General features: G+C 34.3%; 1 non-coding gene across 1 annotated transcript; it reads left to right on the top strand.

Annotated features, from left to right (window-relative positions):
* Positions 1 to 20,277: 20,277 nt before the first annotated feature.
* On the top strand, positions 20,278 to 20,349 carry TRNAP-UGG. Its single transcript has one exon. It is a non-coding gene; the product is annotated as a tRNA-Pro (tRNA).
* Positions 20,350 to 25,348: the final 4,999 nt, after the last annotated feature.

Genomic DNA, 25,348 nt, shown 5'->3' with positions numbered 1-25,348 from the left:
AGTCATTAATTGTCGGGTCGGGGTCAATATTGTTTCAATGAGTCTTAGTTCAATTTCTATTTGGTTTACCAAGTAATTCGATCTAGTTTATCACAAATTGGCATTAAATTAATAGTAGCAGCTTATATAATTAGTTGAGTGATGCTAAGCTACTGTCCAGCAATGACTGTTGGGCATCCTGCAGAATACAATTTTGAGTGTTTATTTTTTTGTTATTTTTATTTTTATATTTTTTTAAATATATTTAAATATTTTTAAAAAATTTAAAAAATACACTAATATACTAAAAGTGATTTTCTTAATTATTAAATAAAAAAAATTAAATTGATAAGCGATCATTTACAGCAGACACGTTAGCTTTATTCTAATTAGTTTATGTCAATTAGGGGTTTTGGTACGTACCTTGGTATTTGCTTTGGAATCATATATATTTGTTTTGGCTCAGCAATTGCTTCTACCTTTATTTAATATTGCAGCCATTGGCATATTAATAAAACTAATTGATCGGTTGCTATTTCCAAGCTTTTGTTTGAAATTCCCATAATAATTTTTGTTGGGTATAAAGTGAAAGTTTGGTTTGGCCATCAAGATTTCTCATCTCAAATATAAAATTTTCATCTCATCATTACAACTTTTCCAAATCTCCGTACAAAATATAATAAATAATTTAACTTTTTCTTAACTTTTTCAAATTTTAAAATAATAATAATATTAAAATATAATATTTTAATATTTCATCTTAAAACTTAAAATTTTCATTTAAGAAATCTCAATAGACAAGCAGAATTATATCAAGCCCGTTGTCACGGATAAAAGGAAACGTTGAGGACTGGCAACGGATAAAAATAAAATCAAAGAATAGATAGAACCAAGAGTAGTGGACTGACGTACAAAAAGTAGGACTTAAAATCATGGGTGGCTCAATATAAATTAAGGTTTTAGATGAAATTTTATTTTAAAATAAATAAAAATCTGCTAAAGGATGAAAAAGAATATGAGATAAATTAATTGTCTAAAGTGAGGGAATGGGGATCATGGAGATATAAGAAAAACTAAAAATAAAAAAAGACTAATATAACTAAAAATTAAAAAGGTTATAAGAAATGAAAAAGAAAAAAAAAAGGACAGAAAAAAAAAAAAATATATATATATATATATAAATATAAAAGAAAATGGGGGCCTTTAGGGGTGAGGCCTTAGGCAATTGCCTAAGTCGCCTACCCTTAGCCGCCCTGCTTAAAACAAGTGAGATTCAGCTATTAAAGCGATGACTCTAAAGAATGTAGCAGATTTTTATAACACGAGATGACCTCAACAACCATGGACACTTCCCTACACTCTTGTGACCCTCTCTGTCTCTCAGCTCTCTCCAAACTTCTACAGGGATGACATCTTTTTTAACCTCTCCTCAATCCTATTTTTCTCTTTTGTATTGAGAGCAAAGTGAGGTCATAAGAGATTATAAAATACTCAATATAGTGGAATTTGTCCTCAAAAGACATGTAGACATAGACATTTATGCTGAACTATGAAAATATTTGTCTTTCTTTTTATTTATATGGATGAGCATCTGAAAATTATACTAATGCCAAAGCATCGTCTTGGACCATTCGACCTTAATTACTGTTTAGCCTCCGGTTCATGGCCACCAGAATATTGTTTAAGCAATTTTAATTTATCAATAAATATCACATTTACTACAAAAAAAAGGAGTTTTTATGGCCAAAATTTTACAACCAAAAGAACTATTTTTGACGAAAATGAAAATAGTCATTTAGTTGCAAAATTTTGGTCACAAAAATCCGTTTCTCTTATAATGATTGCAATATTCATTATCTGGACTTATAACAATATCGTTGAGATTCAACTATTTGTCCAACTTCGATTTGAGATGGGAGTTAATGGTTGGGGGCAAGAGTACCAGACCAATGAGAGGTTTGTGAGTTGAAGGAGCTCTTCATAACTATGGATTTTGTATCTATTTCTTTAGGTTGGCATAGTAGTGGTGAATTAGAAATCTGATAATGAATTTGAGTCTTTGATTAAGCCAAACATGTCTTTGAGCTTCTAAGAGCCAATATCTCCACTTCAATGAAGTGATCTTGTTAATTCGTACTAGAGCTTGTTGCAAGGTGTTATTAAGTATTCTTCTCAAAGAAAAAAGAATGCAAATGACTTGAGATGTTTGGTATTTGCCAAAGAGTGAACAAGGACTATTAAAGGGATCGTTGCTATAGATCAATGGTCCCTCAAGTTCGAATAATAACTTGAGGGCCTCAAGTGAATGAAAAACACATAAAATGAATCTTACAACATTTAATAAATCTTAAAAGTACTGACACGAGGCGGAGGAGCTAGATGACGAGAATATTCTTGTAAGGTGATCTGCAACAATATACTCATTACATTATCTCCTTCAAATTCATGTAGAAAGAAAAGCCCTCGAAAGCCTGCAATCCTCGTGCTTTACAGAACAATGTTTTGTTGTGGATTTCCGAGGTGATCAGTTACCATATTCGTACAGTAGCTAGGCATTGCAGAAACTTAATGTATCGATCCTCGAGTTCTTGCCGGTGAGTTCTTGAACGATTGCTCGAAACTCCGTAGCATTGTTAGCTTTGACCAACAAGGGGCTGGAAATGTACTTAATCTTCATAGGAGGTTCTGATCCCTTCACTTTGGAGGGATTTTGTGTATTAGGCTGGTGTACATATTGATGATTTCCAAGCTCGCTCTTTTCCATTGATAGATATGAGAAGGGGGAAGGCGGCCTAGGCTTGCTTTATTTCCTTGTGCATTTTGTGCTTCCTTTTTATAGTCAGTGTGGTAAGAGATGCATGCAGGTGAGTGGGAATTATTTAGGGACTTTATGAGAAACGTACGAAGACTAACCGGGGGAAATTAAAGACAACATGAGAAACGCAACGAAGAAGACCGGAGAAAATTGGTGTAAGACCATGCTATAAAATATCATTGGTGCCATCAAATGTCTAAAATGGCTGCCTAGGTCCACAAAATTAATATTCCTGCCTTGAAAGTTTAAAATCTATAATAACAGCTAGAGAAAGAATTCTACGAAAAAATAAATATGGGTTCCAATCATATTTGGCCAAGTAGACCTTCTAGAGAGCATGGAAAAGCATAAAAAATGGGTCACCACAACCTAAGCTTAAGCTATCTAAATAATAAAGTTTTTAAAATTTATACTTTCAAACAAAGAGTATAAGAACTTTAAGTATTTTAGCAATATTTTAAGGTTCCTGTTTGAGGTACGGGAGTTCAAGGTCACTCTTTGCATGCATGTACACAAGATGAAACAATATGGAATATTTGAAGTACTTTCTAATGAACTAAGAGGGATATATATCATAAAAAAAGGGTTTGAACTTATATCAACTTCAATAACATGGTAAATTAGGGCATCCATCCCACAAAAACCTTGAGCTAAAAGCTGGAAATAAGCTGCTTTATCTAACTGGGCAAGCCAAAAATGGGTTTTCCCTAAATGATCAATTTTCGCTTTGTTCTTATGATCATGTTGTGTGGAAGCAGTTAATGCAATCTCGATCGATTTGCAAAGACAAAGTACGGGGAGATATTACTCCATCAGGAAAGATCTCTTATTTTGAAAACAGATGCGCGCATTGATAGAACTATTGAAAATTAGGAAGTTTAATATTAGTTAATCCTGCATGCGTCATTAACGTACGCTATGTTGGTCCGTTGGAGTTGTTGAATATTATGAGTCTTCATGGTGGGCGATACAAACGTTTATTAGTCAATGTTTTTTCCCCTTTTTCAACGTCCTCGCGTGCATGCTATGTTGAAAAAGAAACCTCGTGTAACGCAGTTTCTAGGGCAACGTACGTTCTTTGTAGAATAGGCACATGATCAGACGTTGCACGTAGTGATTATCTGATCTGTTAGTAGAATTTTCGAATGGCGAGTGCAACTATCACTCGGCCTGATGGCCTGCAAATAAATTAAAAAGCTATCCCAAGTTAAGAGGATTGTTAATAGATTATGTATATATAAAAGACACTTTTGATGAATGTAAGATAAATTTAGATTTTGACTATTTTATTTACATAAGTCTTTACATTTAAATAACTATTTTTTCATTATATAACACTACAAGAGATATGATTTTTTGACACAAAAAATTGTCTCAAAAAATGGAAATTTCGTCCCTAAAGGTTTTGGAAGACGAAAAAATTTCGTCCCTATTTTGTCTCAAAAAGGCTATCTCAGAAAGTTTTCGGAGACAAAAATTGACTCTGAAAAGTATTTTTAGGAACGAAATTGGGCGGAACCGGTCGAAACCGTTTGAAAGGGAAATTTTTTTCTGAGACAAAAAAATGTCTTCTCAGAATCAAGTTCGAACGAAAATATTTTTGTTCGAACAACATGAAATGTTAATTCGAACCAATAACCATATCTGACCAAGTCCGTTTGAACAAAAAAGTTCGTAAGCGACTTTAGTTCGAAGAAAACTATTGACTGTTCGAACAAATAATCTATTTACAGAAATCTTCTGTTCGAACGGACTTTTATAAATGAATTTATTCGAATGAGTATTTAGTTGTTCGAACGAACGCATGGATTGTATTTCCCGGTAAGTTCGAATGGGTATATTTTTGTTCGAATGAGAATTATTTGGTTCGAATGGATATGTTTTTGTTCGAATATATGCATAAATGGTAATTTACCATTCGAACGGCATTGATCAAACAAAATGAAATTGATACTAATATAAATTGTAATCTATATATATCAATTGTTCAAATGTTTACAAACATCATAAATATTAAAGGCAATTAAAAAAAAAAACCAAATGAATTATGATTGTGGTGGTAGTGGTGGTATAGGGTTTTGGGACATCATTAATTGAAATTGTTCAAACATTTTTTGGTTATTTAATTGTAGCCTCTCTTCTAATCTTGCTTCTAAATCTGCTACTTGATCTAATCGGGTCAGCAACTCTTTTTCCTTCGATCTCAATCGTTTTATCTCAAGTGCAGCTTCCTCTAATTTTTTAGTCTTGTGGTCATTCGATCTGGCTTTAGAAGATGATGAAGATGTTGAGGATGGCTTCACACAACATCCTAAGCCCCTCAAATATCCAGAACGTGATCCAAGAACTTGAGAAAAGATTTGACCATCGTTGACAAATGATTCATCAGATGGATCCGCAACAGTGTCTTTAAGAGATATCATCTTGTCCTGGAAAAAGAAAAACATTAAAATTAGTATATGTAACAAAAATATATTTAGACAATGAAATTAAATAAACTTAAACTTACATAATTTGCCGCTGCCTCAGGATTGCTCTAAACACCATCACGATTTTTATGTGCTTTAGCATACAATTGGGTCAGATCATAATCAGTAGGATTTTCTTCTTTCTGCAAAATGAAAATTAATATCATAATTTATACGAAAAAAGTGTATATATTAAGATTTAATAGAGACAATAAGAACTAACCATTTTTTTTTACAAGCGATGAAAAGATCGAGAACCCGCATGATGGCGTATCGTTAAATTTGATCTATTTGTTTTGTTCACTGTACTCCGTTTCTAAAAAAAAGTATTATAATTTTTATTTAATATATCTATTATATATTATTAAAAAAAGATAGTAGTGAAATTACGTGATAAGCAGGATCTTCAAACAGATCACAAACTTTCTCCCATTCGTTTGGTGGCATTGCTTGGAATGGATTTTGACGCGCTTCTATTGTAGTACTGAACTTCTGATAGTGTGCATGGCATCGACTTTTGTACCTCCGGAATGCATTCGACCTGAGTTCTTCAATCGTTAGTCGATTCTCCTGCCGACCAAAATTTAGTTCAAACCCGTCCTTCAAAGAATTATAAACAATTAGTATAATTTCAAACATTCGCATTTAAATAAAAATATTATATAAAGTAACTTATTACCAGAAAACGATTTTTGATGTGGTCTTTCACATCTTGGGGACCTTTAGCCCAGGAGGATGTAGCCATCGGTGCATACGTGCCAGCAAGTGTACTAACATAAGAAGCAAGCCAAGCTGCCGAATCCCCAGAACCACTGGTGTGATCATCAGATATATCAACTTTAATTTTACCCACTTTCCTTACTTTTTATATGCAAACACCCCTCGTAATGCCTCTAACTTAGCGCTGGTTTACAATAGCTATATATACAAAAATTAAAGCATATATTTTAATTAAATTAATCTTATTTGAAAGATATACAGTGAAAAAATACCTTGTTCTGGTCCTGGTGACGGTGGTCCACCATTGTTGGCAAGTGAAGCACACGGGGATTCGCTAAGTGGTGGGGATGACTCACGTGTTCTTTTGCGTTTAGGAGGCATATCTGTTTGAAATTATAATAAATTATTATTCGAACAAAATACATGAAATATTTTTATAAGAATTTTACCTACACAAATATCTGTTTGAAAAATCATTCGGTATCAGTATTGCTGGACCAATCGCTCTCATCCTCAGTAAACACTTCAGTTAATTCATGTTCTTACGACATGTCACCTTCAATTACTTCGGGTTGAATATCTTCTCTGCGCAATGGGACCATGTCATAATGGCTTAGATCAACAAATAGATTGATGCCTGATTCATTTTCTTGATATGCTTCTTCATGGTCTGGACTATCAACTTCTTCATGTGGTTTGTCTGCCTCTGGAATATAATCATATACATTTCTTGGCGCAAATTTCTCGACTATTCTCCATGGATTTCCGAACTCCGGATCATCTAAATAAAAAACTTGATTTGCTTGGCATGCGAGAACAAATGGGTCGTCCTCATACCATTTGCGAGATGTATTGACACTTACAAAATATTCATCCTTACTCACCCCCAACCTAGGATTTGAGACATCCCACCAATTACATTTAGATAACCAGACCATATATCCCCCCACATACTTTAATGCTATGATATCTTCCACAATTCCATAAAAATCAATATTTTCATCCCCATGGCTTCCTTCGACAACAACCCCACAATTTTGAGTTTTCCTATATCGTTTTCTGTCTGCTGTGTGAAATCTATATCCACGCACCAAACATCCTGAATATTGGATAGCCCGCTTAGACGGACCACATGCCAAAGCATATACTTCTGGTGAGATTTCACCTGAATGTTCATTATATTTCGATGCAACCTACATAAATAAATTTTACCTCTTCTTATATCAATATCATATATAAATATGATGACACCTACAAATTAAATAAAGTTTAAAATACTTTCAAGCATAATTTTTTCCCGAATAATACCGTATGTTCAAACCATGAGGCAAATTCTTCTTCATGCGTCTTTTCTACGTCAGTCACACCATTCGTGCGAAGTAGTTGTATATGTTCACTGCATATGTTAATGTGAGTTATTAATTTGTATCAATATATACTATATTATTAGAAATGCACTTAATACTACTACCAAATTAGATGATCATCACGAACCTCAAATACTATTCAATCTCTTCACAATTATTTAAGACATACCATCGAGCTCTTTCAAACTCTCGCCCACATAGGTCATAGCCCCCTTGTACACCTATAGGACGTACTTTCTGGGAAAACACGGTAAATGTTGACGAAACTCCCATTTGTCTACCTTCATAATTTCGATCCGGTCTCGTAAATCTAGTATCAACCCCACGAAAATACATTGAACAAAATGTATGATACTCATTATGAATATATGACTCTGCGATCGATCCTTCCGGACGAGCCTTATTCCCCACAGATCGCTTAAGTTTTCCCAAAAACCGTTCAATAGGATACATCCATCTATATTGAACGGGGCCAGCAACTAAAGCCTCACGAGGGAGATGCACACCCAAATGAACCATTACATCAAAGAATGAAGGCGGGTACAAACTCTCCAATTTACACAATATCAATGCAATGTCAGCTTCCATTTTTAATAAGGCATTAACTTTTAACGTTCTACTGCAAATATTTCTGAAAAATCGCCCTAATTCTGTGATAGTTGTACGAACATCTGGAGTAAGCTTTCCGCGCACACCAACTGGCAACAAGCGCTGTAAAAATATATGGCAGTCGTGATTTTTTAGACCAGTTATCTTCTAATCATGAGGTCGGACACATCTTGACATGTTCGAAGCATAACCATCGGGTAATTTGATTGTCATAAACCAATCACAGAATTTCTTTCTCTCATCACTTGAAAGTGTATACCATCCAAGGGGCATATAAGCTGATGACCCAGTATCTTGCAAATGCAACTCTGATATGATTCCCAACTCTTTCAAATCTTTACGAGAGTTGACTGTATCTTTTGTTTTTCCTTGTATTGACATCAGGGTACCCAAAATATTCTCACATATATTTTTTTTCAATGTGCATTACGTCTAGATTGTGACGCAGTGTTAAGGTAGACCAGTATGGCAACTCAAAAAAAATACTGTTTTTGGTCCAATTCAATTTCACTGCTTGTCTTTTCCTCTTTCGGCATCTTACATTCTTTCCAAATCTGTTGTCTGGGACATCTGCCAATTGAGTGAGAATATCACTGCCAGAATACTCTGGCGGTGATGACCTACGATCAACCGTTCCATCAAACATTACCCTATTGTTTCGCCATCTATGATCATGAGGTAGATATCGATGGTGTCCCATGAAACATAATTTCTGGCCATTCACTAACCATTGAGACTGTGTATCTTTGTTACAAACAGGACAAACCATTTTCCCCTTTGTGCTCCACCCAGACAAGTTCCCATATGCCGGAAAATTATTTATTGTCCAAAGTACTGCAGCATACATTTTGAATTCACGCGAAGCGGCCACATCATATGTATTGACACCCTGTTCCCACAACTCTTTCAACTCTTCCATCATTGGCTGCAAATATACATCTATTTCATTTCCTGGTGACCTTGGCCTTGGACTCAATAGAGTCATCATAAAATAAGGATCCTTCATACACTTCCATGGTGGCAAATTATAAGGCATTACTATGACAGACCAAGTGCTATGAGAAGTGCTCATGTTGCCAAATGGATTAAAGCCATCAGTTGCTAAACCAAGACGTACATTGCGAGGTTCTTCAGCAAACCATGGATACTCGTCATCAAATTTCTTCCATTGTAAGGAATCTACAGGATGAGTGAGAAATTGATCATTTTGAACTCTTTCTGTGTGATGCCAAGTCATATCTTTCGTAGTCATCTGGGAAGTAAATAATCTTTGAAGTCGAGGAATAAGCGGAAAATGTCTTAGCACTTTCTGGGGTACATTACGCTTATCTGATGTCCATCTTGACTCAAGACACACCGGACATGATTCACATTCTGCATATTGCTTCCAGAAGAGAACACAATCATTCTTACATGCATGGATGATATTATAATCAAATCCTAACCCTCGCTTCAATTTCTTCGCTTCATAAAAATTTCGAGGTACTACGTTATCCTTTGGCAGAGCCTCTTTAAATAATTCAAGCAGCATATTGATAGCCTTTGCAGAAATACGACAAATAGACTTTATATGGAGCAACCTGACAGTGAATGACAACTTGCTATGACGGGTGCACCCTTCGTACAATTCTCGTTGTGCATCCTCCCACAATGATCCAAAGTCTTCATTTCCCTCAAATGACTGGGTAGATGTTCCTTCTCCAACCCTGGCACCAAATATGCCTGCGCCAAGATCTCCTAACATTTCAGTCATATCTTCTCCATTATCATAACTATCATCAGAAATATAATGCAATGCTTTAGACAATGCTATTTTATACTCATCTAATGCATAATATATATACTATTACATATATATATATATACTAGTTACTTACAATATATATAAGTAACTAGTATAAAACTCTATACTATCGATATATAGTTATCTAATATATATTATATATACTAGTGAGAAATTTTTTATTAGTACTAATATTAGTATTATATACTAGTATTACTAATATAAAACGTATTGTTTTACCTCTTGTACTTATATATATATTTTTATGAAGTATTATATAATTCATTCGAACTTATACCCTTTTAATTCGAACTTATACCCTTTTAGTTCGAACTTATTATACTTTCGTTTGAACGAAATTACGTTATTTAAGCCGCGAACTAGTTTCTTCTCCATTCATTTCGTGCCTCCTCTCATTCGAACTTACTCTTTGATTCCTCCGCCGTTAGCAGCCACAACGCCGCCACCAACTCCGACCAACTCCTCAAATCTCCTAGAACAAGAGGTATGGGTTAAATGAGCTTTATTTTTATTATTTTTTTGGTTAGTTTTGGGGGGGTCGGATTTTGAATCAATCCGGCCCCATTTTGTTGTTTTGGGGCCAAATGACACAACTATAATCGGTAGAAATGAAAGAGATTTACTCCTAAATCATTTTTATCGATTAAAATATTGGATTCCTTGTGAAAAATGAATGTGTCGGTTCGGTTCTGAGTCGACTCAGCCATGTCTGTTTGGCTCAGGTCCGTTCGAATGAATATAAATTCCATTCGAATTAAAGTCAAGTCCATTCGAATTAAATTTAGGTTCATTCGAATGGAATATAATTTTATTCGAATGGAGTTTAGGCTAATTCGAATGGAGTTATCTGAGGTCATTCGAATTAATTTTATGTTCATTCGAATGAATTTAAATTTCATTCGAATGAATATAATTTAATTCGAATGGAATTAAAGGCCATTCGAATAAGCAGTTGTCAAACATGACAGCACAACATCATCATTCCTCTAATTCACTTTAATTAGATCACATATATATTTTATACATCAACAGTATACTAATGGCAAGCAGCAGCGGAAGAAAACGTTCCAGACCCCAGACAGTCGAAAGTACCTCCGCAGCTCCTTCTCAGCCGGCCGTCAGGCCTATACTAGTTGAGTGGGAGATCATTCTAGGTGACTTCCGTGACCTCACTTGGGAGAGGCGGAGCATACATGACATCATCACCGATTGTGGATGGATCCCGATCTATCGACAGAGGGGCACAACATATCCTGAAATGGTCGGTGAGTTTTACCGTGCCATGGGTGAGCAGTCTGGTGATGTTCTATGCTATAATTTAGTAGTCCGGGGAGTGAGTATTATATTCTCTCCCTGCATTATTGCTGAGTTTCTAGATTTGCGGCGAGAGCCCGGTGCCTATCCTGTAGCAGCAGTGAGAGCAGCGACTGCACCATCTGGAGAGGACACAACAGTCGCATCCTCATCACCAGTGCCGGACTTACAGACCGCAGAGCTGGATGCTAGCTCGGATGATAGCGAGAGCGGTGATGAGGTACCTGATGATGGTCTCACAGACGATCAGGTTCGTGACCTAGTGCGAGACCCTGAGGCTCCTCCATATGATGGCAGTAAAGTGATCCAACAGGCCGACTGTATAGCATTTTTCAGAATGCTTAATTTGATTGTCGGGTATAACACTGATCCGAAAAAACACAAGACTGATTTCGGGATCAAGCGGGCCAGATTTTTGTTACGGTTAGCACAGGGGGAGCCAATTGATCTAGCATTATATTTCTTCCTCTGCATTCGCACAGAGTCACGCTATTCGGGTGGAGGTAGTCTACCATTTGCGCTTTTGATATCTAATCTCTTACTCCATTCAGGGGTTACAGTGACTTTGACTGAGTGGAGGTCGCCACAGATGGGGCCCGTTAACAAGATCACATTCAGTAAGAGCAAGGGTCACTTGTCGAAGACTCGTGCAGTCCTACAGGATCAGCCTCCGCCTACTGATCCAGCTTTTACTGCTGCTGCCCCTATTGAGAGACACCCTGCTGGGGCTACTCCAGATGAGGTACGAGCTATATTGGCGAACCACTGCGACATTTTATTGAGGGACTTCATTCAGCCCATGATGGAGAAGCTTAAGGACCTAGAAGGACGCTTGCAAACTTTACAGGAGGATTTTGATTTATATAATAAATAAATATTGTTAGTAATTTTTTTACTTTTTTTATGTTGTATAGAACGTCTAAGTCATTTTGGAATGTAATTAATGCAGTATAGTTTTTATTTTTAGTGTTTGCTAGCCTCTTTATTGTTAATTATATTTTCTTCTCATTATACTTAGTGTTCACGATAATTGAAAAAATGACACTATCTTTAAATTAATATTTAGTTAACTAAAATATTTTTAAATTAATTACATAAAATTAATTTATGAATTTGTAAATATTTTAATTCATTGTAAATCATAATATATAATATATAGAACTTTTTATTTACTTTGGAAATGATAAAAAATTAATAGAAAAAATATGTATTCTTACAATTTTAACAATATATCTTTTCAATTAAATAATACCGTTCGAACACGTTAATACTAATTCGAACAAATAATATTGCATTCAAATTAATTAATTTTCTGTTCGAATTAAATTTAATTAGTTCGAACGGTATAGATTTTTGGAGATGACCTAATTCGTCTCAGAATCTCCAGTTCGAACTACTATATTTTAGTTCGAACGGATTTATAAAGTTTTCCATGTTTTGAGACGAAATCAAAATTTCGTCTCAGAAAAGTACTTTTAGGGACGAAATTAATTTCGTCCCTAAAAATTAAATTTCTTGTAGTGTAATAATAAAATATTATGAGATGAATTTGACTTTGACTCTTCACATCATATTTTCACATTGAATTATATATTTATTCATTATATAGTAATGAGTAATTAATAATTACAAAACTATTTAATTTTTTTAATTATTAATTTATTTCATTTTATCATATTTTACTATTCTACCTATTATATGTTAATTAGTAATCATATTCTAATTAAATTATGTGGATGTAGATGGAGAGAAGAGAGAGAGTGTTATAAAAAATAATAAAATATATATTTGCTCATTCAACAGTAACCATCAAATTTGGATTTTGGTTTACAAATACTGTAGGTCAAAATCAAATTATTTGAGTTTGCATAATCTATTGTGAGCCGATTTTCATCCCTAATAGCTAAAAAGTACAAATGTTTTACATATAGATAATCCATTGAGAGTGCTCCAAGCCGGCCGAAAGCTTGATTAATTAGGGGATGTTTGGATGTTGAGATGATCTCTTTTCATCCTATCTCATCTTATAACATCTCAATATCTATATATCACTCAAACAAGCACTTTTTAATTTCAAATTTATAATATTTTCATCTAATTATTATCTAATCAATGTAACTTTTTCAAACTTTCAAACAAAACACAAAAAATAATTCAACTTATAAAAATTTGAATAAAAATATTATAAAGTTAAAATCTTAGTAGAATATAATTTTGGAATATTATGAATAAAATCATTTTACTACTATTCACATACCATTTCACTACTATTCATTGATTTATTATCTCATCTCATTCTCCAAGCATCCTTAAGTTTGTTTGGACATTTTGAATATATTTGAATAATAGTGAAGTTGTTTGTTAATACTATTGAAATAGTTTGACTTAAGATGTTTTAATGAGTTTTGAAAAATGAGAGAGAAAAATTTGAATAAAAATATTATAAAGTTAAAAATATTATTTGAATATAGTTTTTTGATATAATTTTTATTTTGAAATTTAAAAAAGTTGTGTGTTTTGTTTAAAAGTTTAGAAAAGTTTGAATGATTAAGTAATAATTAAATGGAAAAGTTAAAAATTTGAAATTGAAAATTGTTTTGTATTTGAGTGTTGTTTGGAAAGAAAATATTTGATAATACCTTGCTACCCAAACAAGACCTTAATCTCTGGACGAAGAGTAGTAACTAGAGGTTGAAGAGGTTCCCACCCTTCCTACCTTGTGACGTCCCTAGGCTATTTGTAGTGGGCTCATTTGCGCATTCAAGGAGTTTTCTACTTGACAAGATTTGGTTTTGAGGGGACTACTATGTTAAATGCAGTTCTGTCGGGCCTCAATGTGTGGAACTCAATTGTGTTTGTGGCAGGTCGGTTTGTTGACTTGATCCGATAATAATTCGTTGTGTTTTTTTAGTAGATTTTCAATGAATTTTGATCCGTTTGGACTCTTGATCCTATTCAATCAACCTGCTGAATATATTGTGTTATTATTTTGCATGATGTTGTAGTGTAATTGCTTATCATTTGAAATGAAATAGTCTGTAGCTCCGTGAATGTAGGTCGCACATTGCCAAGCTAAGTAAAACTTGTATCCTATGTGATTTACTCAATATTTATTTTACTTTTTCTCTTATCCTTCATAACAGGTTTCACTCACTATAGTTGTTGCCGCCCTTCCTTTCACCATGTTGAAACGGATACATGTCACTTCTTTGATAATAGTCTACATAGACTCCTCCTCCTAATCACCTATGATGCAAACTATGCTTGTTCTTCATTTAATAACCTCTTTTACACTTGCACTAAATCCTCCCTTTCCCAAGGCCTCTTGCTCCTAGAGTTGTTGTGGGTGACTACTTCCTTGCTCGCCATCCTGCCACCTCAACCATATGGTTTGTGGCGTCCAGTTGACTTAGCGTTGTTCACCAAAGCTTAATCCGAGTCATTTGTCGGCATACCATTCATTGGTACACTCCCAATTACACAATGCATTACTAAAAGATCATTGATTGCAAGAACTAGATTTATGGACCACCTTGTTTCCCGGTTGGTAGACTATGAAGCAAATCTAGATAATTCCAATCAAGAATATTCTCAAAACACTGAGAGGATGAACTCTGTTCTTGTATTCAACCAAAGGATTTACGTGTGAGAGTTGGTATTTATACCAGTACATAGAAGTGAAGTAAAGTAACTAACTTGAAGACTTAAGTAACTAGTTATATCCACTCCTATTAACTAACTATTTACCATTTACAGTAAAAGAGTAACTATTTATTTATAATATCTGTGATAGTCCCCCTCAAGATGAATAGTAAAAGTTGTGGACATTCATCTTGGACAACAAAAAATGAAAGGCAGCATATCCAAGAAGCTTAGTTAGTATATCAGCAAGCTGGTGGGAAGAAGAAACATGTAAAGTTCTAAGTACTTCAGCTTGTATTTTCTACTTGATAAGATGACAATCCAATTCAATATGTTTGGTTCTTTTGTGGAAAATAAGATTTGCTGCAATGTGGATGGTAGATTGATTGTCATAAAAAAGCAAAGTAGGTTGAGGATGATGTTGATGAAGATCAGAAAGTAATGACCAAAGCCATGTTATTTCACAAATAGCATAGGCCATAGATTGATATTCAGCTTTTACAGATGACCTTAAGACTATTGTTTGCTTCTTAGATTTCCATAAAATAAGAGAATCACCAAGAAAATTACAAAAACCAGAAATGGATCCCCTTATATCAGAACAACTGGCCCAATCCTAGTCAGCAAAAGCTTTGAGATGAGTTTGAGAAGAGGCAGAGAAAAAAATACCATGCCCTAGAGCCATTTTAACATACTTCAAAATTCTTAAAGAAGCTTGCATATGTGGAACTCGAGGAGAGTCAAGGAACTGACTCAAATGATGTACTGAATAGGTGATGTCTGGTCTGGTATGAGTAAGATAAAGTAACCTACCAATGAGCCTTCTATAACTTGTTCCATCCTCAAGAAATTCACCATCAGTTTTTGACAATTACAATGAGAGTCCATGGGAAAGCTGGCTGGTTTATAGCCTATTAAACCAGTATCTGAGATTAACTCCAGGGTATATTTTCTTTGACATAGAGAAATACCCTTTTTTGATCTAGCAACCTCAATGCCTTAGAAATATTTGACAGGACCTAAGTCCTTCAACTTGAAATGTGTACTTAAAGAGGATGTAATGGACTGAACAATAGATAATTCAGTGCTAGCTACAAGTATATCATCAACATATACCAACATGGCCACAAAAGAATCATCTTTCCTTCTTGTGAACAAATAATAGTCTGATCTGGACTTAATAAATCCCAAATCTATCAAGGCTACAGTGAACATAGAATTCCACTATCAAGAAGTCTGTTTTAAACCATATAGAGTTTTCTATAACTTGCAGACCCTTGTGTCCCCCTTTCTAAGATACATAGGAGGTGGCTTCATATTCAGAATTTCTTTCAAATCATCATATAGAAAAGCATTATTTACATCTAAATGTATTAAATTCCAATTATGATTAGCTACTAATGATAAGAAACATCTAATTGTCACCATCTTTGCAATAGGAGAAAAAGTCTCTAAATAATAAGACCTTCTCTTTGAGAATAACTTTTGGCAACCAATCTTACTTTATGTCTCTAAATTGAGCCATCAACATTAAACTTAGTTTTATATACCCATTTACAGCCAATTTGGGTTGTATTAGGTGGCAGATCAATGAGAGTCTAGGTATTATTTGATTCAAGGGCAGTTAATTCAATAGACATAGCATCTTTCTAACGAGAGTGCTCAACAACTTGACGATAAAATTTTGGTTCTATATGGGATGAAATGGAAATACTGAAAGTACTATGAGAAGGAGATAAATGTTTATAAGATAAAACATTAGAAATGTCATATTGATTACCTGACTTTGTAGAAACTGAGCCTGTAGAATATGTGGTAGAAGTAGAAGTAGAAGCTACTAAATTGCAGTGATAGTTCTTCTACAAATAACCAAGAGTTTTGTGCTGTCTAGTTGATTTTCGAAGAGGAGGGAAACGAACATTATCTTGAAGTGAGGGAATTGTTGGAATTGGTAGAGAAGAGGTAAGTGATTGTTCATTGGGATTATTGGAAGATGTATCTGATCTGGAATTGTGTGGTGAATGAATTTTCATATTGAAAAACAAAATCTAGAATTGGATTAGGAAAAACAAGACCAGATGGAAGTGATGAAGGAAGTGAAGATGATTTTTGTTGAAATGGAAATATAGACTTATGAAAGAAGATATCTCAGGATATAAAGAAAGTTTTGGAATCAAAATCAAAGAGTTTATATCCCTTTATCCCAAATGGATATCAAACAAAAACACACTTCCTTGCACGAGGTGAGAATTTTGATCTATTGTGACATAGAGTAGAAGCATAACATAGGCATCCAAAAACTCTTAAATGACAATATGAATGAACATCACCATAAAGAATTTGATGTGGGTGACCTTTCATCTAGAATGTGAGAAGGAATGCAATTTATGATTTGTGTGGAAGTAAGAACACATTCACCCCAGAATGTTAGTGGAACATTGGATTGAAATTTCAAGGCTCTTGCTACATTAAGGAGATGTTAATGTTTCCTGTCAATAATTGAGTTTTGTTGAGGAGTCTTAACACAAGAAGTTTGATGTATAATTCCTTTGGAACAGAAAAAATCAATCATGTTGAGTTCTAAGTCATTATCAGTTCTTACACACTGTATTTTTTTGTTTAAATTATGAATGAACTATATTAGAAAAGGCTATGAAAATGGTTTTCACTTCGGACTTGGATTGCATCAAATATACTCAAGTTGATCTTGAATGATCATCACAATTGTTAAAAAATATTTAAAACCATCATGAGTAGGTATTAAATGAAATGGAAAACTGGATTTGTAAGAATGAATTGGAAATGATAGATATTTTTGTTCTGCCAAAGGACATATCGAGCAATGATCCTTATGTGCAGTTTTATTCAAGACAAAGTTTGGAAGTAGTTTTGCAAGAACTAACAATCTAGAAGATTATTGGTGGCCTAATCTACTATGCCACAAGTTGGAATTAGAGTCAGAAACAAAGTTGACATTTGATGAAAGAACTGAATTACAAGTTGCACTCACTGATGGTTGTTGTAGAAAATATAAACTAGCTGCTTTTCTACCCTTCCCAATCATCTTCCATGGGGTAAGGCCCTGTATATAACAGATTTCAAGCATAAAGATGAAATGACAATTCTGATCAGGAGTTAGTTTAGTTATTGAAAGAAGATTATATGAAAAACTTGGTACACATCTTTCAATACTAAACCATCTGACAAATAAATAGTTCCAAGATGGGTGACTGTAACATTTTCTCTATTTGGTAGCTTAACAAAAGTATTTAAGATTTTTGTAATTGTGGAAAAAGATTATTTTGAGTGTATGATATGGTTTGTAGCACCTGGATCATAGATACAGGTGCTTGGAAAAGGATGTGGAAACTCATTTCTAATGGATGAAAAATTGGATTGACATGATGGCACATTATGATAAAGATGCAAATTAGTTTTACCTGAAAATGGAGGTAAAACAATTGAAGTCGATATGATATTGGTTGCTTGATGGTTGACATTTTGTGCATCAGGTGGTTGTGGGCGTATTAATGCAAGTAATTGCCGATACTCTTCTTGAGAGAATAACATAGTATTATGTAAATCAAAGGGTGTACTTATAGGTTGGACCATTATTTGATTTGCTGATGATACTTTTCTCTTTTGCTTGAAATTTGGAGGATATCCATGTATTTTATAGCACTTATCCACTGTGTGATTGTTCATTCCACAATGAGTGCATAAAACCTTTTCCCTTCTATATTGCTGCCTTTTGAAATTGGATCTTGGATTTTCAACTTTCTTGTTCATAAAAGCAACAGTAGTTTCAACAAGAGTTCTATCCAGTAATCCAACTTCTCTCTGTTTTTCTTCTTGAATAACTAAAGAAAATACTTTAGTAATCAGTGGTAATGGATCCATTAACAGTATCTGGCCTCTAACTTGTGAGAATTCTTCATTCAACCTTATGAGAAACATTATAATATGTTGACGTTGTTGATATTCCAAGAACAAACGTGCAGCACCACAACTACAATTCTTACATACTCCACATGTACAATCGAGCATTTGATTATAATTTATCAATTCATCCCACAAACATTTAAACTTGCGATCATAAACACTCACCGAAGCTTGCTCTTGGGATAAAGATGAGAGCTCCTTCTGCAATTGAAAAATCCTTAGCCCGTTCCCTTGACAGAATTGATTGCGCAATTCTTCCTACATTTCTCTTGCTGTCTTCGCATAGACAATTGTTTCCCTAATATCTCAACTTTCCCAAATATCTCTTAACACTGAGTTTAAAATCCATGATAGAACCATGCTATTAAATTTGTCCCATACAACAAAGAGTGGATCTGAATCCATTGGCTGATTTATCACTCTATTTACCAATCATATCTTGTTCTTTGCCTTTTTCGCCATTTCCTTCGATCTGCACGAACTATGGTAATTATCTCCCATAAGAAGCATAGAAACCAAGGTAGAACCAGGAGAATCTCCATTTTGCAAGTGATACGGGTTAGAATCTTCTGCATGCAATGAAATAGAGGCTGATGTACTCATCTTGTATTGAATCTTGAACAAACGCAAATCATGTATTGAATCTTGCAGCAATCAGAAGTGAAGCCCTAAGGTATCTGCTCTGATACCATGAAGCAAATTCAGATAATTCTAATCAAAAATAATATTCTCAAAACATTGTGAGGAAGAACTCTATTCTTGTATTCAACTAGAATTGGTATTTATACCAATACATAGAAGTGAAGTAAAGTAACTAACTTGAAGATCACTTAAGTAACTAGTTACTGCATCAACTACTATTAACTAACTATTTACTATTTACAGTAAAACATGCAGTAACTATTTATTTACAATATCTATGATAGACGTCTGAGATACTGGCAGAAATGTCAAAATAATTTTGATCACGATACACGAGCTAAAGATCATAGCTGAAGTTCAAAGAGAAAGAATCACAAGGACGACTACACGAAAATAATATGGCGGCTGTGGACAACTTGATGATTTCAGTTTTTAAAATTAAGGTGTTTTTATTTGACAGTTGGGTGGAGGATTATGTTTATAAGCTTTTCACGACAGAATTCATATGATTATTTTCTTTCCGTTAGGAATGCAAGTAGCTTGACTACTGTATGTATTACAACTGGAAGCTGTCTGGAAGCTGCTTCTAATAAATTATATATAATGCTTTTGTTTATTCCTTAAATATATATTTTATCTTATTATATGTACGTAGGAGATTTTCTAGGGCCTTTACTTTTCTTGAGTTAAACATTACTTTATAAGCACGTGTTTATTATTGACCTCAAATACCAAGTTAATTCCACGGAGAATACATGATGAGTTTGGTCATAAGCTGCCACCTTTGCCTTCTGTTCAAAAGGCAGCGGTTTGCTCATATATATATATATATATATATATATAAAAGAAACGTCGTAAATGGACTTTTCATCTCATTTATGCTGACTCTTAAATATTGGCAATTAAGATTGGATGGTCAACAACGGCTAAATTTTAGGCAAAAGATTAATTAATGCTAACTACATTTTCATCCAAGGGCATTTGGTCTAGTGGTATGATTCTCGCTTTGGGTGCGAGAGGTCCCGAGTTCGATTCTCGGAATGCCCCCAGCTAGCTATACTAGATTACATTTTTAATTCATTCCAAGAAATGAATGTGGCATGTGCCTGGTTGATTAAAGATAGAAGCTATATTTTTTGTAAGGCATATGCATGTCTTGAGTATTATATATTAAGATATATATAAAAGCGTGCATGTTTTATAACATTGATCTAACCCTTAATTATTTGGAATAGTCCATAAATAGTATTACTCTCTTTATTTTCGTCTAAGCATTCATCTTCTGTAACTGCCAAAACCCATTTGGCCATATGGTGGCGGCTCGATCTTGAACAACATTTGACGGCGAAAAAATCATTTCTATGTCGGGAAACTAGTTTGTCATCCAATATGTTTTGATTCCATTACCTAATATTAGATTGCATTAATTCATTGATCATCTAGGCTGGGTTCATAATGATGAAAATACTGGGAATAAGTTAATTGGGGGCTTTTGATCATTTCCATGTAGCTGCTAGATACCAGCGACATTAATTCTCATGAGTTTATATGTTATCATCTTATTCTAAAATAAACAATTATTTAATTGCTAGAACCCTTTGTATCAGTGCAATAAAGAGCATTGGCCGGCTTAGGTTTAGTTAAGTCAAACGACCTAGTTGTTCAAACTTTTCCATATATGCTTGCTTATAAAACTTTGCCTTCTGTAGTGCTCTCAACTGGTCAGCTCATCATGTCTCAAGATGAAGAGATCCATTCTTCCCTTTTTCAAACCATATGTATCACAATTAAAAAAAAAAAAAAAACTGAAGCAAGAATAGCAATATTGACTAATATAAGTCACAATCGCATACCAATTACCATTGAGATTTTAATTATACAAAAATGTTATATGGAGTTATTTTTATATATATATTTTTTGTGCACTCTACTAATATGATTGACTGTATGAATTTTTTTAATTATAAAATAATTATTTATATCAGTAAAGTACGTACATAAAAAATACACAAAAGTCAGTGTATATATATAACAAAACTCTTAATTATAGCTCCAACATAAACAATGTCACTAATCATAGAGGATGAACTAAAATTAAACTTCCTAATTAATTTTTAATTAATTTTAGTAGTCGAGAAAGATCTTTAAGATGCATCCGTACGTTTTCACAGGAAATCTTATGGTTGAATTCATGTAATAATGGTCAAACCCTACGGTTGAATTCATGCCCGGCATCTGGCCGGAATATTGAAATCCTAGCAAAAACAGAAATGAAATAAAAAAAACATTATTTTTATTTTTTATTTTATTTTAAAAGAGAACTGCCAAGTTTACTAAGAGATTTCACATGCGCAATAGGTATGCAATTTTTTTATTTTTCTATTTTTATATTTTTATTCAAATTTAATTATATATTTTAACATTTTAAATTTTTTTTTCTATTTAATGAAAAAACGAATAGCGGGTATTTCAGTAACCGGTTTTACCATCCGCCTGGATATAGGGCAAATCAGATCGGATCTAGTTACCCACTCTCTACAAGGCAAGCAGCTGGTTCTATCCAGTCTGGATGTCCTGATATCCAGATTTTAAATTCGGATAAAACTTGACCCGCATGCCCAATACTCTTATTAAACAAGATTCAGTATCGAATGGAGAGCTCTTATATATAAGATATTTAGTAGGTCCTTTTATTTAATTAATTCTAGATTAACAAATTTTCTACTTTTTTAAGCACGTGTTTTGCCCCAAATTCCAAGTTCCACGGAGAATCCATCTTGGTCATGAGCCACGTGACCTTAATTTGCCTTTTGTTCAGAACGAAAAGTTATGCATAAAAGTAGAGGAAACCTAAATGGACTTTTCAAATCATTCAGGTTATTAGTGGCAACTAGGAATGGATGGTCAACAATGGCTGAGTTTTATCCAAAAAGAATGTTGACTGCCATTCCAAGATTCACACCAAAAAACAAATTAAGCCAGCAGCCCGGAGGATTATTTTATTGCTTGTACGTATAGAAGACTACTGCTGCCAAGAAGTCCCCGAGGGAGTTGACTAAACATGAGCCACATGCTTGGCTAAATGGGCAAGATCCCAATGCAAGTAACTAATTTTATTTCTTTATTTATTTTTTTCGGGTTGTCTGCCTTGTTCACCAAATACTTAATGAGTTTTATTATATATAAATAAAATTATGTATTAATCTGTATATTAATATTAATTTTTTTATATTTAAAATTTAAATTAGTATTATTTTAAATAAAATTTAATTTTTAATTAATCACATTAGATTGATGTACATATTAATGCATAATTATGCTTCTAACTAGATTTTTCCACCCTTAATTGATTATTCAAACGAAAACGTATCGTTGCAAAAAGAAACGCAAATGTGGCATCTGTTTTATTAATTAGGCATGTGTAGAAAAGTGTAAAATCCGACCTACCCAATAAACCCAATCAAACCCATCCGAAAAAGTCAGGTTAAAATTAGATGTGAGTTAGATGAGCTGTTTAGCAGGCAAGATCGTAGCCCGCATCCATCCCCAATTATCTAACTCTCTTTTTCAAAAAAAAAAACCATTGCCTCTCTCTCTCTCTCACAAACAGTTGCATGGCTCTTTAACTCTCTCTCTATCTCTCTCTCCGCTACAAGATCAACTCAATTTGTTGAGAAATGTGCATCATCTCAGGAAAAGACAAATGCATACAACAAAGGAAAATTAGGCCACAAAGTAACTAACCAACTTTACTTGCCAACCTAGCTGATCATCTTTTTCTATTATAGATTTACTTTTTTGAGAACTTGAAAAGGGATAGATACTTCCTTTGCTCGATCTCTTCTTGTGTCTTTGAAAGAGAGGAAAAAAGAAGTAAAGGAAGGATGGCCAGGGCAAGAGGGATCACAAACGCGGTGAATGTCGGGATAGCGATGCAAACAGATTGGGAGAACCGAGAGTTCAGCTCTCACATTTCCCTCAATGTTCGACACGTCTTCAATTTCTTTGTCCAATTTGGTAACCAATTCTATTCCCTTCTTTTCATTCTTTTGTAGTATTGGATTTACAGATATGAGATTTGTTAGTGACGTGTTTTGTACACTTTTGAGCAGGGTCCTCAACGGTCTGGGTCTTCTGTTTTAGAGGCCTACAATAATGAATAAAGGATCGGAAAAGATGGCCCTGTGGTAGTCTAGGGAACCTCTGATGCCTAAGTTAACTTGAATTTACCAAGTAGTGGGGAATTAAGGAGATGATGAGTATTAATGTATGTTTAGCTAGAGAATTCGATCTCCCTTACCTGGTGGTCGGATGAGCCTTTTATACTTAGTTCGGAGAGTCAGATGACCATGTCCTGTGACCTGGGAGAAGGGACAATCTTCCGGAACTCCTTCTGTCATGTTGTCTTTTATGCGACGTGGCCCTCTGAGATCAGCCATTTAATGCGGCGTTATCATCTGGTGAACTCATTTAATGTGGTGTGGTCTCCTAGCGTTGCTGGGTTGTCTGGTTTCTTCCTCTTGTCATGCTTCTTCTTCTTTCCTCTGGCTTGGTTTTCTACGCTTCCTCTACAAGGTCCTATCTCAATGCGGGAGGTTATATCCGACCTACACTGGTTATGGGTCGATTTTGAACCATTAGGAGATTCCCGTAGGTTTGGGCCAAGCTGCCTTATGCTTCTTGGGATATGGGAGATATGTTGGAAGTTGGGTTTGGGCCGGCCTCCATGCAGGGCTTTGTGGCTCTCGACGAAAATCTCCCCAATAGGATTGATTTGAATAGCACGTCCTTCCATTGTGGATTGCATTAGTTGTACTTGGTTGGAGTCATGTTAGTTTGCAATAACTTGCTTGTATATAATACTGCCTATATACGTGTATTTAACTTTATATATATATATATATATAAGCAGCCTGCATTGGCATTATTAAAATTGAGTTGTTAATTTTAAGCTTATCTTTAAATTAGAAGTCTTTCCTTCAATTTAATTATCACTAAATATCATCGAGATTTATCATCCGGGCTTATAACAATAATTAATATATATAGTAGCCAAAATCATGTATTCGAAATTTACATGAGTTGTCTAAATTTGAGTGAGTTGAATTAGGAGCTTATCTTCACAATTACAAATTTAGGATTCTAAAAATTAATATTTCTTTCCAACATAGCATATTTTGGGCCTTGGCCAATAAAAAATATATATGAGAATGTGTTTGAGTCAACAATATTGAAGCCAAACATGCATGAATTTGTACTTCAAAGGGCCAGCATGCATCTCTGGTTCAATGAAATCTCAAAGAAAAGGATGCAAATGATATGATAGAATATAATTTAAGCAATGAAATTTACAACTCATAAGCAAATCATAAAACTAAGATAAAAGTACCTAAAAGCAAACACCTCTCAAATCTTACACTACTGATCACATGATCATCATCTTCCAAAATGTCCACAATATATAGCATTAATCTTAGAGCTCAAAGCTGGCCTGCATGCATTCGCTCGCTTTACCTAGCAAGCATTGTTTTGTTGCGGATTTCCAAGATGATCAGTGACCGCATTCGTACTGTTGGAATTGAAGAAACCTAATGTATCCTCGGAGTTGTTGCCGGTGAGTTCTTGAACGATGGCTCGAAACTCCGTAGGATTGCTAGCTTTGACCAGCACAGGGCTGGAAATGTACTTAACCTTGACAGGTTCTGATCCCTTCAGTTTGGTGGGATTTTGTGTTTTAGGTTGTTGAACATATTGAGGACTCCCAAGCTCGCTCTTTTCCATTATTGATAGATATAATGAAAAGGAGGGGGGAAGACGGCGTAGGCAGCTTCCTTTCCAGCTTGTGCATTTTGTTCTTCCTTTTTATAGGCCTTCTGGTAAGAGATGCATGTATGGTACTGAGTGAGAATTATAATTTAGGGACTTTATGATCAGAAACTTACGTTTTAAGACTAGATGGGGAAAAGACAAAATGAGAAAAACATAGACAAAGACCGATGAAATTTGGCGCAAGACCATGCTTGCAAGATCAGACTACCTTTTGAGG

Source organism: Carya illinoinensis, chromosome 7 (genome assembly GCF_018687715.1).
Source record: "Carya illinoinensis cultivar Pawnee chromosome 7, C.illinoinensisPawnee_v1, whole genome shotgun sequence".
In the NCBI taxonomy this organism is placed as follows: domain Eukaryota; kingdom Viridiplantae; phylum Streptophyta; class Magnoliopsida; order Fagales; family Juglandaceae; genus Carya; species Carya illinoinensis.
The sequence above is the reverse complement of the archived record's forward strand: the minus strand, read 5'-3'. Positions and strand labels throughout refer to the sequence as shown.